The sequence below is a fragment of the Chinchilla lanigera genome, unplaced genomic scaffold, assembly GCF_000276665.1.
Source record: "Chinchilla lanigera isolate Chin_1 unplaced genomic scaffold, ChiLan1.0 scaffold00006, whole genome shotgun sequence".
NCBI classification, from domain to species: Eukaryota; Metazoa; Chordata; class Mammalia; order Rodentia; family Chinchillidae; genus Chinchilla; species Chinchilla lanigera.
This window is the reverse complement of record NW_004955407.1, coordinates 17,329,151-17,342,965: the sequence shown is the minus strand read 5'-3', so window position 1 is coordinate 17,342,965 and position 13,815 is coordinate 17,329,151.

The following is a 13,815-nucleotide window of genomic DNA, read 5'->3' as shown; positions in this document are numbered from 1 at the left end:
AGTGTTTGGTATATTTTATTTTTCAGAAGTTTCATTACCAAAAATTAATATTTGAGGATTCTCCCAGAAACTTTTACATTTAGAAAGACAACAAATAAAATGATTACTTAACTCCTTTATGCCAACTGTCTTAATTTACACTTGTTTCTGATTCACTTTAGATTTGGCACAGCCATTCCCAAATTAATAAAATACCATGTTTATCTAGAAACAAAAAGAAAATTATTTATGTTGGGGTGATGAAACTAGTCAAATGCAGTATTGCTATTGGCACAACTTTTTTTTTTCCCAGTATTGGGGATCAAACTCACGACCTTGTACTTGCCAGGCAGGCTCTGTGCCGCTGAGCTAAATTCCCAGCCCTAGTGGCACAACTTTGTGAACATACTAGAACCACTGAAACAGTCTTTAAGAGGGTGAATTTCATAATGTGAAATTATACACTGGTTCCTCTTTTCATGAATGGTTTTATTTGTGAACAATTTGGTTCACAAAAAAAAAAGTTTGGCAAAATCTTGTTTTTCTTTGGAAACTCTATCTTGGGTGACAAACATGACTGCAGCCATCTTTCCCTCTCAAACACAAATATGGCCATCTTTTTCAATGTCGTGAAACAAATTAAGTCTGTGATCCAAGATATCACTATAGTTTTTCAGTAAAGCTGTTAGAAAACTTTTACTAGATTTTTACTAGAAAATTTTTACTAGCATTTTAACATAAAATGCTAAAACACACTTGGTAAACTTTTGGTGACACTTTTGTGGAGAGGAAACAGGCAGTTAGAGGAGATGCTTTTCTCACTTTTTACTCCTATTTTCATTTTTTACCTTCTTAGGTATAGTCAAATAGTAACCCCTCACAAACAAGGAGAACTTCTTATAAATGAGGACTTTAGTGAAGGTGAGTGTCATGGGAAATTAAAACAAGAAAACATGTTGAATAATAATGGCTGTTCGTTTTATTTACTTGCTATATGTTTTCTCACAAGGCAACATGTTCTGTCTTTGTTCATATCCAAGTTGAGGCTCTATGCCATCTGTAGAGTATTCTTCAGAAGGTTATCCACTCTGAGTATGAAATTGGGCTTACATACACCAAACGTCATTGTACTTCTGAATTAAGAAAGATTTCCAATACCTGAAGCCTAACTGCAGTAACTTTCATTGTGGAATTTTTGTGTATGTACTTTAAAAATATTTCATAAGAAGTTGACATTAAAAGCATATTAAAATAAGTACATTTCTAAAGCAACATTCTTACTTATGTAGCATTTATTATCCAGAGAAATAAAGAGGAAGTAGCATCCAGACAAAATCATTTAGTGTAACCTTGAATTATCCACTCTCTTATGTTACTTCTTAATTTGATCCTCTAGTACAAATTTCCAGGACTTTTTGATATCCCCCATAATAAAGCATTTCTTTTAATTTGTTGTATGTGCCCTAACAGCTTTCAATAGAGAAATCAAAAGAATTTTCCTTTTGGGGGGGTAGTGAGGTGACAACCTTTCTATGACCAGAAACATCAGATCCATGATGAATAATAATAACTTGATCTTTTTATTTGGTTGCTTGGCCATAGGGATAGGTTTCAAATACGGGATTTGCTTCAAAGGGTATGAACATGTGAACCTTACCACAAAATGAATCTCAACAAATGAGATTCTCATAATCTGACTTGATAAACTTTTATATAGGAATAAAAATATTAAACAACGTAGTTTTCCATGTACTTGAATAATAAAGTGGTCAACAAATGGTAGAATTTCTTATCAGTGTAAAATGGACAAAGATAACCATGTTCTCATTTTGTTTTTAACAGTACAGTGGTACCTGGGTTCACAAGCTTAATTTGTTCCATGATTCTGAGGAAGACGGCCATGTTTGTGTTCCTGTGGGAAGGTGGTTGTGGCTGTGTTCATCTCCTGATACAGAGTTCACAAACAGAAACAAAATTTTGTCAAATGCTTCTGTTCACAAATTGAATTGTTTGTGAACAGAAGCATTCGTGAACAAAGGTAGATATTTGGAAAGACAGATCACTTTTGATGTCTTCTTGGTATCGTTTTTTTTTAACAAGACCAGGAGATGGGTGATTGGTAGATTAGGGCAAAGGGCCTGAATAAACTAATGAAGCAGACTGAAAGCCAGGACCTAGATGAACCGAGATAGTCCTTGAGGGAAATTGGAGCTACAAAAGACAAAGGATCAAAGAAGACTGCTGAAGACAAAAGTCTAGCAAGCAGCTACACACCTATATTTTCATACACCCTGCATCTTTTTCTCTGCCTTTTTGTACTCCAGAAAGCTATCTATAAGCTTCTAGATTCCAGTACTTCCTTGGCAGCCATCTTGTTCCTCTCATCTAGTGAGGACTTTTCTTTGTTCTTTCTAATAACCATATCTGGTTTATACCCCACTGTCATCCTGTTTGCCTCATTCTTTCATTGTCCTCAGAACAAGAGCCCAGTGAGGGAAAAGTGGTTACGTCTTTCAAGTGTGGTGGAATGGCTAGATCACACACTTTCTCTAGCTCTCTTTCTTTCCCTCTATTCCTTGGTTACATCTTTACATTCTAAGAAACAGTAGGTACTCTGCTAGCCATTTAAAAACTTACTATAGCAGCTGCTACTCTGGAAGCAGAGGACAGGTACCCCAGCACCTCCTGGTTAATCACCCACAGGAAAAGTGAAAATGCTAGTCAGACAAGGAGCTGGGTTCCTTTTTAGAGGTAGACCTCTGCTTGCTTAGAACTGATGAAAACCAGGATGACAGTTGTGAGGTGGTGGCCAGGTGATCAAAGGTCATCTGGTGGAAGGAAGGTGGGTCTGACAGCCTGACTCGTATCCAGTAGAGAAATCTCCACTTGTCTGTTGTCTCCAGCCTGCATTTCTCTGTGAAGAGAGAAGTAAACTCTTAGTGTCTTGAAGTATCCCCTTTCTCAGGCTGATCTGAGACCCTTTGGTCAAGAGTTCTCTCATAAGTCTCCTTTAAGATTTGAGTTACAGGGTTGGACTTTTCCCTTCTGCTAGTATGCCAGACTCCCTTCCTTCTTCTTTAGATGTCTTTATATGTTTGCTGGGCCAAGGACAGGTTAGGATCCTAGCCCACATTCTGGGTTCTTCTGCTCTGATTTCCCTAGTGTTTGAGTCACTGCCCTAATTTCATGGAGCTATTCTCTAACAAATAACCCCTAGATTGTCTGAGAAATGTTTGTTAGGACAAGGGTCAAAGTTAAAGGAGAGTCCCTCAGGCATTTTACCTTTATGACTGACTGGAAGCCAGCCTCACCCTATTCTGGCATCTCCTCCAGGGCCCAGAGAATGAGGAAAGCTAATTTTGGAATTTGCTCAACTGTTTCCTTCAGACTCTGGTAGAAAGACAACTAAGCAGTCCCTGGCACACAGTACTGGGATGTGTCAACACTAATGTCACCCCTCCTGTGGAGCATAGATCTACTCTCTTGCTTTCATGAGCAGAGAAAGATGGAAAAATGGAAATAAGCACTATAAGGGACCACCTATCTCCTAACTTCTTTTACAAAGAAAACAAATGCTAAAGCTCAAAAAGAACTTTCCTGTCATTTCTCTACGGGCTGCATATGCTATGGGAAACAGTAGCTCTAATATAGTGAAGTTGCTATCAAAAACTGTTTACCATAGCATCTCTAATATTGGAGAAGCACTAACAGAAGAATGGTTTGCTGTAATGGCTTTAGTACAAAAGGGCCTAAAAGGCCTGCACTGGGGTGACAGTTCTTCCAAAATTAAGACAAATATCAACCTAGTCTTTCTTTAAGCAGTTCTTCCTTTCACAATATGAGTTTTTCTCTCTGATTGCTGTTAATGTGTTGCAAGAGATCACTGTTATAATTCATTGAAAAAGTGGTAATTGGTCACATCCTCAAAAAGTTCTACTATTCTATTCATAGTTATAAACCTATAACTATAGCAGATTCTTCTAGTTCAACTTGACCAACACATCTAAGAATGCATTCTGATTTAAAAGTAATTGTTTTGTGTGTTCTATGCTTATTGTTTGCCCATTTGAATTGCTTTGTTAATTTTTTTCTTTTATTTTTCTCTTGTAAACTTCTAGCCCTTTTGGACCTTCTGTAAAAAAATGGTTATCTAGGTTTTTGGATATAGCCAAATTCACTTAAGACATTACAGGATGAAAGCCAATGGATTTGAGGCTTACATGAGACTTACAAATAAAAGCCTTAAGATTTTATAACATAAAAGTTATATATGGTGTAGTTTAAGTGTATATTTGTATATGTCAATTTTCAGATATATGTTCTACTTAGGTTATTGATAAGTAGACATTCATATTAGCCCAAATCATTTTAGTTCACAGAACTGAACAGTGAGTTCACTTAAATCAGTTGATAAGAGTAAAAATGTCTTTAAAGTTGATGACATTTTTTTGTCCAGGTTGTTAGATAATCAGAATATATCAAAAATTGGTTTGATAAATACAATGCTGTCTTGGTTACTTTTTCCTGTTGCTGAGACAAAATACCCAACAACCAAAATTAAGGGAGGAAAGGTTTATTTAGCTTACAATTTGTGGAGGTTTCAGTCCATACTTGGCTGGCTCCAAGGCAGAGTGGCACATGGCAGAGGGCAAAAGTTCATGGCGGTGGAAAACAGCAAAAGCCACAAGAGCAAAAATGGAGGTGTGGCAGCAGGCAGCCTCTTTCCTTCCCTTACATGGTGTGCAAACTACCCACCCCAGGGCAGGTATAGCACTCACATCCATAATTCCAACTTCAAGCAATCATAAATCTAGAAGTGCACCCCATGACTGCATGAGGATTTGGGGGACATACAGACACAAACCACAACAAATGCCTACTGTTGTCTGTCCATAATAAGAGATTTTCCTTGGTCAAAGTTGATGTATAACTTAAAAAAGGTGTTAACTGTTATGATTTATTTCTCATATATCATCTAAAACAATTGCTAAGATAAATAAGTGTAGACATCTTGAGGTTGGAAAAACTGCTGGACAAGATTTCCCTATATGGATACAAAAGGAGCTGCCTGAACCAATTTCTTCAGTTTAATCCACTGATGAAACTTTCTAATTTGTTCCAGAGTCTTATGGTGACACACCCAACAGATGTTATTAAATAATTGCTAGAACATATTTAGGTTGGTTATAATTAAAAGATTCAATTTTCTATGTCTAAAATAATGAGGTTTTCTTAAGATATTAAGATGCCCTTGGATAAATTTAGAAAACTAAGTTTAAATAAAAACAAAGGCACATATTATGATGAGATAATTTCTATGGTTAGCATATTATACTAGGATAGTTTCCATGTGTTTTTTATGGTTACAGTTTTGGTTAAGAGTTAAATTAAATATTGTTTTATGAAATGTTTTCAAAGTCAGTTATGTTTAGTTAAATAAACAACTATTATCTTAGTTTATGACATTACATATATATATAGCTATGTATGATATACTGAGATTAAATTTTAAAAGTAAGTTTATAAGGGTAAGACTACCTAACTGAGATCTGTTAATAGTTTAAAAAAATTTGAGATCTAAGACAATCATGGTTGAGAAAAGTAGCAGCTCTCTGGTTATATTCTATATTTCAAGGTGCTTGATAGCCAGATAGATTATTTGTATCCTTATATGACAGATTATTTGATGCCTATATAGATTATGATAATTAAACCTACTGCTTTTACTTCAATACCAGTAAAACTGATGTCATGGATGTCCAACAAATGAGGTTTGGAGACTGAAGCTAAAAAAGTTACCTGGACTAAGAGAACGTGCAATATTTTGGCTCTGGCCCTTTAAGGTCAACAATGGACACAGGAATGAGAAGACTTCTCCAAGAAGAACTTATGAAAGCAGGGAGATTGTTACACCTCAGAGGACAGGAATCAACCTGTGTACATTGTGCAGTCAGGAGGAACACACACACACACACACACACACACACACACACACACACACACACACTCTTGCTTCCAAGGGAAGCCACATGGTGAAGCAAGACCATGACTCATCCTGGCAGATGATACTGACAGAAGAAAGAAGAACCCCCGAAGAGCCTTAACTGACCTTGACATATACAGCAAGAGGTTAATTTTGATTAACACAGTTCTCACTTAAACCTGGTCTTAAATACCTAGCAGAAAAGTATAACCAATAAGATATATAAAAGTTTATAGTAATTCATGCTCAGTATACAAAGCGGACTCCAATTACTGCACTGGCCCTTGCTGACAGTCTCCAGATACATCTGTAGCTTGTCATAATTTGGGTCCAGTGAGCTGAGAAAGCCAACAAAACATTTTAATTCCTTCCCTAAGATTGTCCTTCAGAAACACAGAGCCCTCAATTTTCTAATGGCTAAACCTACAAAACCTTGCACACACATAAATATATGATACAGTCTTTAGATAAATAATTCACATCAGATAAAAAGATCTTAAGACAAAAAAATCAGTCTTATAGATAACCTCCTACCTGCCAAACAAGGAGAGGCTATGCCTACTCCTAAAAGAAAAATGGTGCTTTTATGCCAAATTGTCTAAAATATGGAGAGGTTTGCAACATAAAAATAACCAATCGTGTCTCTAAGATCTGCCAACAATTATGTGAGTCATAGAGATCCTGGTCAGGGATCTCAAATGAGACTTCCCCTAAAGGCTGTTTTGGATGCTTCTCATACCCTATTATTTCCACCCTGCGTATTCAATGTTTTGGTCAAATTTGTTTCTTCTCATTTAGTAGCTTTAAAGCTACCAATGGTGGAGCAGACAGATTCATTGATGGGCTTTCCAGATAGACCTGGATAGACCTGAGATAGACCTCATTGTTGTGGGCCCTATCTCCTGCCATGCCAGTCAGTGCTCCCTCTCAGCAGACGAAAGAAGCAACTACAGCAATTGATTCCCATGGACCCCGGACAGCAGTTAAATGTGGAATTGAGACCAGGAGATAGAGAGAGAATAGGAAGATTAGGGCAAAAGTTCTGAATAAATTGAGTAAACTGAATGAAGAGGCCAGGACCTAGATGAATTAAAACAAACCTCAAGGACTATTGGAGCTGTAAAATACAAAGGACTAATAAAATCTACTCACAACAAGAAGCTGGGTCATGCCCTCTTGCCCAGTTGTCTGGCCACACCCTAATCTCCTGCCTCACATTTATGACTGAGTTATTCATTTGGCATAATATCTTCAAAGTTCATTTAGCTTGTAATATGTCAGAATTTCCTTCCTTTTTAAGAGAGAATAATATGCTATCATATGTATATAGCACCATTTGGCTGTTGTAAATGCTAGTAAATGGACATGGATATACAACTATCTGTTTAAATCTGCTATGAATTTTTTGAACATATATCCAGAAATGAACATGTGGCATCACATGGTGACTATCTTTATTTTTCTTCAGGGACCACCATTTTGTTTTTGACAGTGCCTAGATATTTTTACATTCCCATCAGCAATGTACAAGGGTCCCAATACTTTCATAGTCTATCTAACACTTTATTTTTGGAAAATAACTATTCTAATAAGTATGAAGTGTTATCTTGCTGTGGTTTTGATTTATTTTTCTCTATTGATTAATAATGTTCAACACCTTAACATGTGCTGTTATATATTTATATATTCTCTATGGGGAAATATTGATTTAAACACTGTGGTGGAAAAACTAATGGTCAACTTGGAACACCAAGATGAACTGAGTCAGCATGGTTGTGGGCACTGAAGATCCACCTGAGGATTGTTGCCAAAATGACACAAAAGGAGAATGGGAGAGGAAGCTTGTGTACTGTTGATTTTTCTGGAGAAGCCTGCTGCAGATGGTTTTTCTGATATGTTGTCATCTGTTTTCACTGGATAATGAACTCGGGTTCTTGCTTTTGCTGGGGATGGCTGCTGTTCTCTTTGGAGGAGATTTCTGTTACGGTTTGTGTCTAGATGTACCCCTAAAGCCTCATGAGGTCATAGTGTTTTTTGGAAGTGGCTGAATCTAGAGTGTGTGATTGATTCATAGTGCAATGCTGGGATTAACGATGGGTGATTGCTAGATCTTTCCACTGATTGGATTGGCACTGCTCTAATCCTGGTAGACCAGATGCAACATAAGGGATAGAAAGAGGCTCATTTTATTCTCTTTCTTGTTGCTTTTGCTGTCTTTCACTGCCATGAGCTGTTGCCCCTGTGCCATGTACCACTCTGCCTTGGAGCCAGCTGATGATGGACTGAAACCTCTACAAACTGTGAGCTAAATAAACCTTTCCTCGTTTAACTTGTGGGTGTTGGGCATTTTGTCTCAGCAATGAGAAAAATGACTAAAACACTTTCCAAAAGCCTCACATCTGAACACATGAGATTTTTGGGGTCATTTTAGCTATCGATCATGACCACTTCTAAAATTTTAGGATATTTCTAGGTAGGAACTCCATTCCAAACATATGAATATACTTAATTAGCTTTCATAATTTAAATAATCTGTTTTAGATACCTAGTCCTTTGGATTTAAAATGATTTTGATTTTCTAGGGTTTTCTGTTAAAACTAAAGCTCAAAAAGTCGATATCATTTTCAGATGATCTAAGCCATGAGCTCCTTTGAACTTTTGTGGAAGCACTACATTAGAAAGAGGATTTGAAGGTCAAGAAATTCTAAGAACTGAAAATTTCAATGAATCAGAGAGTTGAAGTTAAAGAATAAATGCTTTTGAGTAAGAAAGCCTCAGCAATTATTCTTTAGAAAACCAAATAAAATAAATTTCTAATACAAAAATAATAAGATATTATGGTGGTACCATGGTATTAATCATTAATTATTTGAAGAAGGCTCAACAAAGACAAAAAGAAGAAAGATACAAACAAACAAAAGAACCCCTGGAAACAAACAAAAAAAAACAACAAAATTTTAAAAAATTTCCCGAGGAATGAAAACAACAATAAGAAAAAACAAAAACAAAACCAGGAAAGGGTAAGAAGTCACAAGGTAATCAACAAAGAAAAGTTCTAGCTTGCTTGCCGAGTAACAAACAAACCTGAGTACAAGGATAAAGTTTTTGTGTGTCACAATGTATGAAGTTCCAAAGTTGAGAGTTTCAAAGCAGTTGAGTATGAAGGTATGCTGATACTACAAAAATCATTCAAAAAACTGAAAGTAGAGCTAAAAGACATCCTGGAAAAACAAGTTATCTTATACATGCGAACTGTCATTTTTTACATTGATTTTAAAAGAAACAAAAGCCATCACATGTTAAAAATAACAAATTTACAGAAACCAAATGTTACATATCAAGTAATAAATTTGAAGAAGAAAAAATATTATATATTTTGGATGTTGACTGAGTAACTTCATTATTAAGAATAATTTTAATGCTAAAATAATAACCTCATATTAATAATATGTGGTTTAAAACCAACATATAATGTAAACAACCCTAGTTCATTCATAAGCTCATACCATTTTTCCCAGTCAGTGTAAACACATGGATCAGAGATGATCCATCTGCTGATAATTGAGCCATTTCTTCAGGCTCATTGGGACTGAATTGGTAACAAAAGAGGATTAAAATGGCATAGCTGTTGTTCACTTTTGTAGTAGTATAAACACATGACTTTCCCAAAGATGACACATATTAAAGGGGACATGTTTCTATATGCCTTTCTCGTTCTGGGTAAATTGTAAGACAATTTTCAGGGAGTGATTTATTTCCTGGTGAAGGTAAGTGATTTGATTTTTTTTTCTCTACCTTTCCTATGTTCTCAACAGTCTGTTTAGCTCTGAACAAACAAGAGGAATTACCAAAATGTGCATGTGTGTGTATGTGTGTGTATGTGTGTGCACTTTTTTGGCCTCTACATTAATTTCACAGCAGCTGCTTTCCTGTCCAAACCAGAGGTGCTTGTCTTAGTGACAAACATGTCAGTTTTCTCTATTTTATCTAAATTGGATGTTGTCTGCTTATCACCTATTAGTTCTTATTCTAGTTAAGTCTAGGTTAATTAATTCAGTTGCTTTCTCTAAGGAAATAAATCTCAATCATCCTGTTTTCCCTGTAGTTTTAGTTGTTATTTCAATCACATGCTTTCCTTAATAGGGAACTATAATTTGGAATGCTTTTCTCAAAAAGAAAAGCAAATCAAAGTTTACTTCAGATGATGAGATTTGCAGATTGAAGTTTGCAAATGGTTTCTTGAGGGTTCAGAACTTCTTGCCACAAATTCTATATCATCTAGAGACCTGGCTTTAAAGGGACCTCAGTCAGTCACACCAATGCCCAAGTCTGTACTGGAGATGGTAGTGCTTGTACAAGATGAATGCCAAGTGACTACACAGTAGAAGTTTCACAGTCATTTGAACAGAGGTATGAGGTCAACCAGTATATTTGTACCACATTCATATGAGCAAAAAAGTGATCATTTCTTTTTGTGATATAGGGATTGACCCCACAGCCTTGCACGTGTTAGGCAAATGCTCTACCACTGAGCAACATCTCCAGTATGGGTCCTCATATATCTCTAACACCTACTTACAATAATTCAGTGAAGGCAAGTGGGCACTAAACCTGCATTGAACAAATACACTGCCTTCAAATACAGCAATTTGTAAAGTAGCAAAAGTACTTAATGTTCATTTTAACAGACCCACAATGTTAATAAACTTTAAGTAAATAAAAGGCTTTATTCATTTTTCACATTTTGGATTAGCATTTGAAGATTTGTTATGACTTGTGTCTAGATGTTTACCCAAAGCATCATGCAGTCATAGGTGGGGCTTCTTCAGAGGTAGCTGGATCTAGAATGTGTGATGTTGAGATGAATTCAAGGAGCAGTGCTAGAATCAAGGGCACTAGGATTAAAGATGTGAGTGCTGCCTAGCCTAAGTACCCTGGATAAGATATAAAAGGTAGAAAGAAAGCTGTGGTTGTCCCTTGATTGCTTGATTTTGCTGTCTTCTTTCCATGAAGCAGTTCTACTCTGTAATGCCTGTCCCAAGCCACCTTGGCTTGGAGCCAGCTAATTATGGACTGAAACCTCTACAAAGTGTGAGCTAAATAAACCTTTCCCCCTTTAACCTTGGGTCTTGGGTATTTTGTCTCAGCAGTGAGAGAAGAGTAACTAAGACAAGATTCCTTACTGGGTAAATTGTGATTATTCTAAACTAAGCAGTCTTGAAGCTACTCTGCTTCATGTGTGAACAATGTGAGCAGGTAATACATAAATGATCAAATACAGAATCAGATCTATGGCTGAATATTTAAATATTTTGGTTGTGTATTTAACTTGAAAGTTTTTTTATTTTTATGGCTATAATACTATAAATTATATTTTTTTGCTTGCTTCATGGTTCTGGAGATTCAAGCCAGGGGCTCATGCATGCTAAGCAAGTGTTCTATCAACTTCTATGTGACACTTCCCAGCCCAATGTATTTTCCCTAAGTTTTTGCTTTTCTAATATTACACCTGAAGGGTTTTAGTCTAATAAGTTTTTCTTTTAATAAGATTCAAGTTTTACTGAATAGTAAAATATTCTCTAAAACAGATCTTATTTTCTTATTCTAAAAAGTATTAAGAAATTCTGACTCAAACAATAGCAACCACCATAAAAATACAGGAAAAAAGAAGTATTCCACATATTTACTCATTCAAGCTGTGTTAACACTAGTTTAAAAAAATGTAAAATTTTGAAAATAAACATTTTATTTGATTTACCACTGCCATAAAAGTAGATTGTAGAAGTCGATGATTCATTTATATAGATATTTTCAAATAAAAGCTCTTTATGCTTGTATCCAATTTCACATGAAATTTTTCAATATAACTACTATACCATATTTGTTTCTTAGAAATTATATTATGATAAGCAGAAATTATCACCTGTTTTTTAGAGTTTTTAGTTTTTGTCTGTCTTTGGCTATGTTTTCAAAATACACGTGTCATTAAGGATGGTAAAATATGAATGTTTTTACTGCTAATAATAATAATAAAGTAGAACTATCAAAACCATGTGGGCATATAGAGTTTAGTACGTTATAGTTTCTTATATATTACTTAACACAGTAGCATTTTGAAAAAGGCCAGTAACTTTCAACTTATACGTAAAAAGATGCACATAGGCTTATCCAAGGTCATAGAGTTAGTGAGGAATCTACTGCAGAAGCTTTACATGCTTGTTTTTGCTCAGCTATTCCCTTTCATCTCTTACTCGTTGCCCTGGAACAAGTCTACCAACTCTCCCTCTGGACTTCCTGCTCCATCTTTCCTCCCCACCCTAACCATCCTTCACATTGCTACAAAAATTACCTTTTTACAGAAATAAATCTGGTCCTGTCACCCCCTTTTCATGAAGAAATGGCATTGACAGAAGGACACGGTATCATAAGGCTCTATCTACCTCTCCTCAGCTCATCTTGTCCCTCTTTTTGCTACAATCACATTATAGGGTGAGTAACTCTATAATACTCCAAGTAGGTGGTCAGAAGCAACCATGGCAATTGAAGTATAAAAGTATAGTACTGACACAATTACTTGAAATCAATCTCATAAATTATGTTGTCTCAATCAGTTCTTTTGGCTCTTACCTAAATTCTTATTTGCTCTTTTAAGTTTCAGTTTTAGGTAGACTCGCTATGATTGTGACTTAATGCTCCAGATATTTCAGTCATGATACACATACACAAAAGAGAGGACATCCTGCCATTGCCCCAGGAACACCAGCTATTTTACTATTCTACGCCTGGAATGTAGTTCTGCCCTTTACTCCTTCCCCAGTACCCTTACTGACTAACTTCTCCTTAAATGTCAGCCCAGTGTACTTCCATAGTGTCTCAGTAATGTCCTTCTTCAGGGTTAGTGTCTTTACTCCATGCTATGGGCAAGCACTCTTTCTTTGCTTTGAGAAGATCAATCATTCCTTATTTCTAATACTTTCAAAAAGTTGATACTTTAAAGTAAATAGGAAAAGGGATAAAGAATGAGAAACAAAACCAGCCATCATTTCATTACTTATAAATAAACTATTGCTTTCACTTCTCATACTGCATATATTTCAGTGTCTAGAAGTTTTATTTTTAGTATATTTTATTTGTTTTTAGTAATTACACTGTACATATAAGTGTAATCTATTTCCCCCATGTATTTGAAACCATCAGTTTTAAAGTTTGCATTTTATTTTATCAAGTAAATATATCTTTAAAGGAACAGTTAGTGCTTATATTGTTTGATCAGTCATACATGCCTGCAATATAATAACCATTGTTAATTTCCCAGGATCTTGCTTTGAAATTCTGTATCATTTTTATTGTTTTTTATTATTGTCTTTAAAGTTAAAAAAGTAAATATATCATCATTCATGTGACCCTCCCAAATCACTTAAAGTCTATTAATTCTTAATCACATATATTTGAAGCTTCAATCCTATCATTGAACTGAAAAGTGTTAAAAAATGAGTATTAAAGCCATCTTCTAGCTATCAAGGAAACTTACACTACTTTCCTATTATCTTACTGTTTTGATGAACTATAATTCCCAGTACTTAGTGTTTGTTGAAATTTTGCCAAGGAGTGGGAGATGGAGTGAGAAAGATGAAAACCTGGGGATTTGAAAATCTGGATGTTTTAGTGTGGAGCTTTACCTTTGGAAACCTGAAAGATTACAATTCTAGCAGTTGTCATGGCTACCCCATATAGATTATTATGTGCTTATAAATGTGCATTTCATCTTGAAGTATTTTATTTGACTCTTATCAGTAATAAAAAATACTTATCTAGGCCATCAGTGGACTACAGAAGGAAGAAACGCATGCATC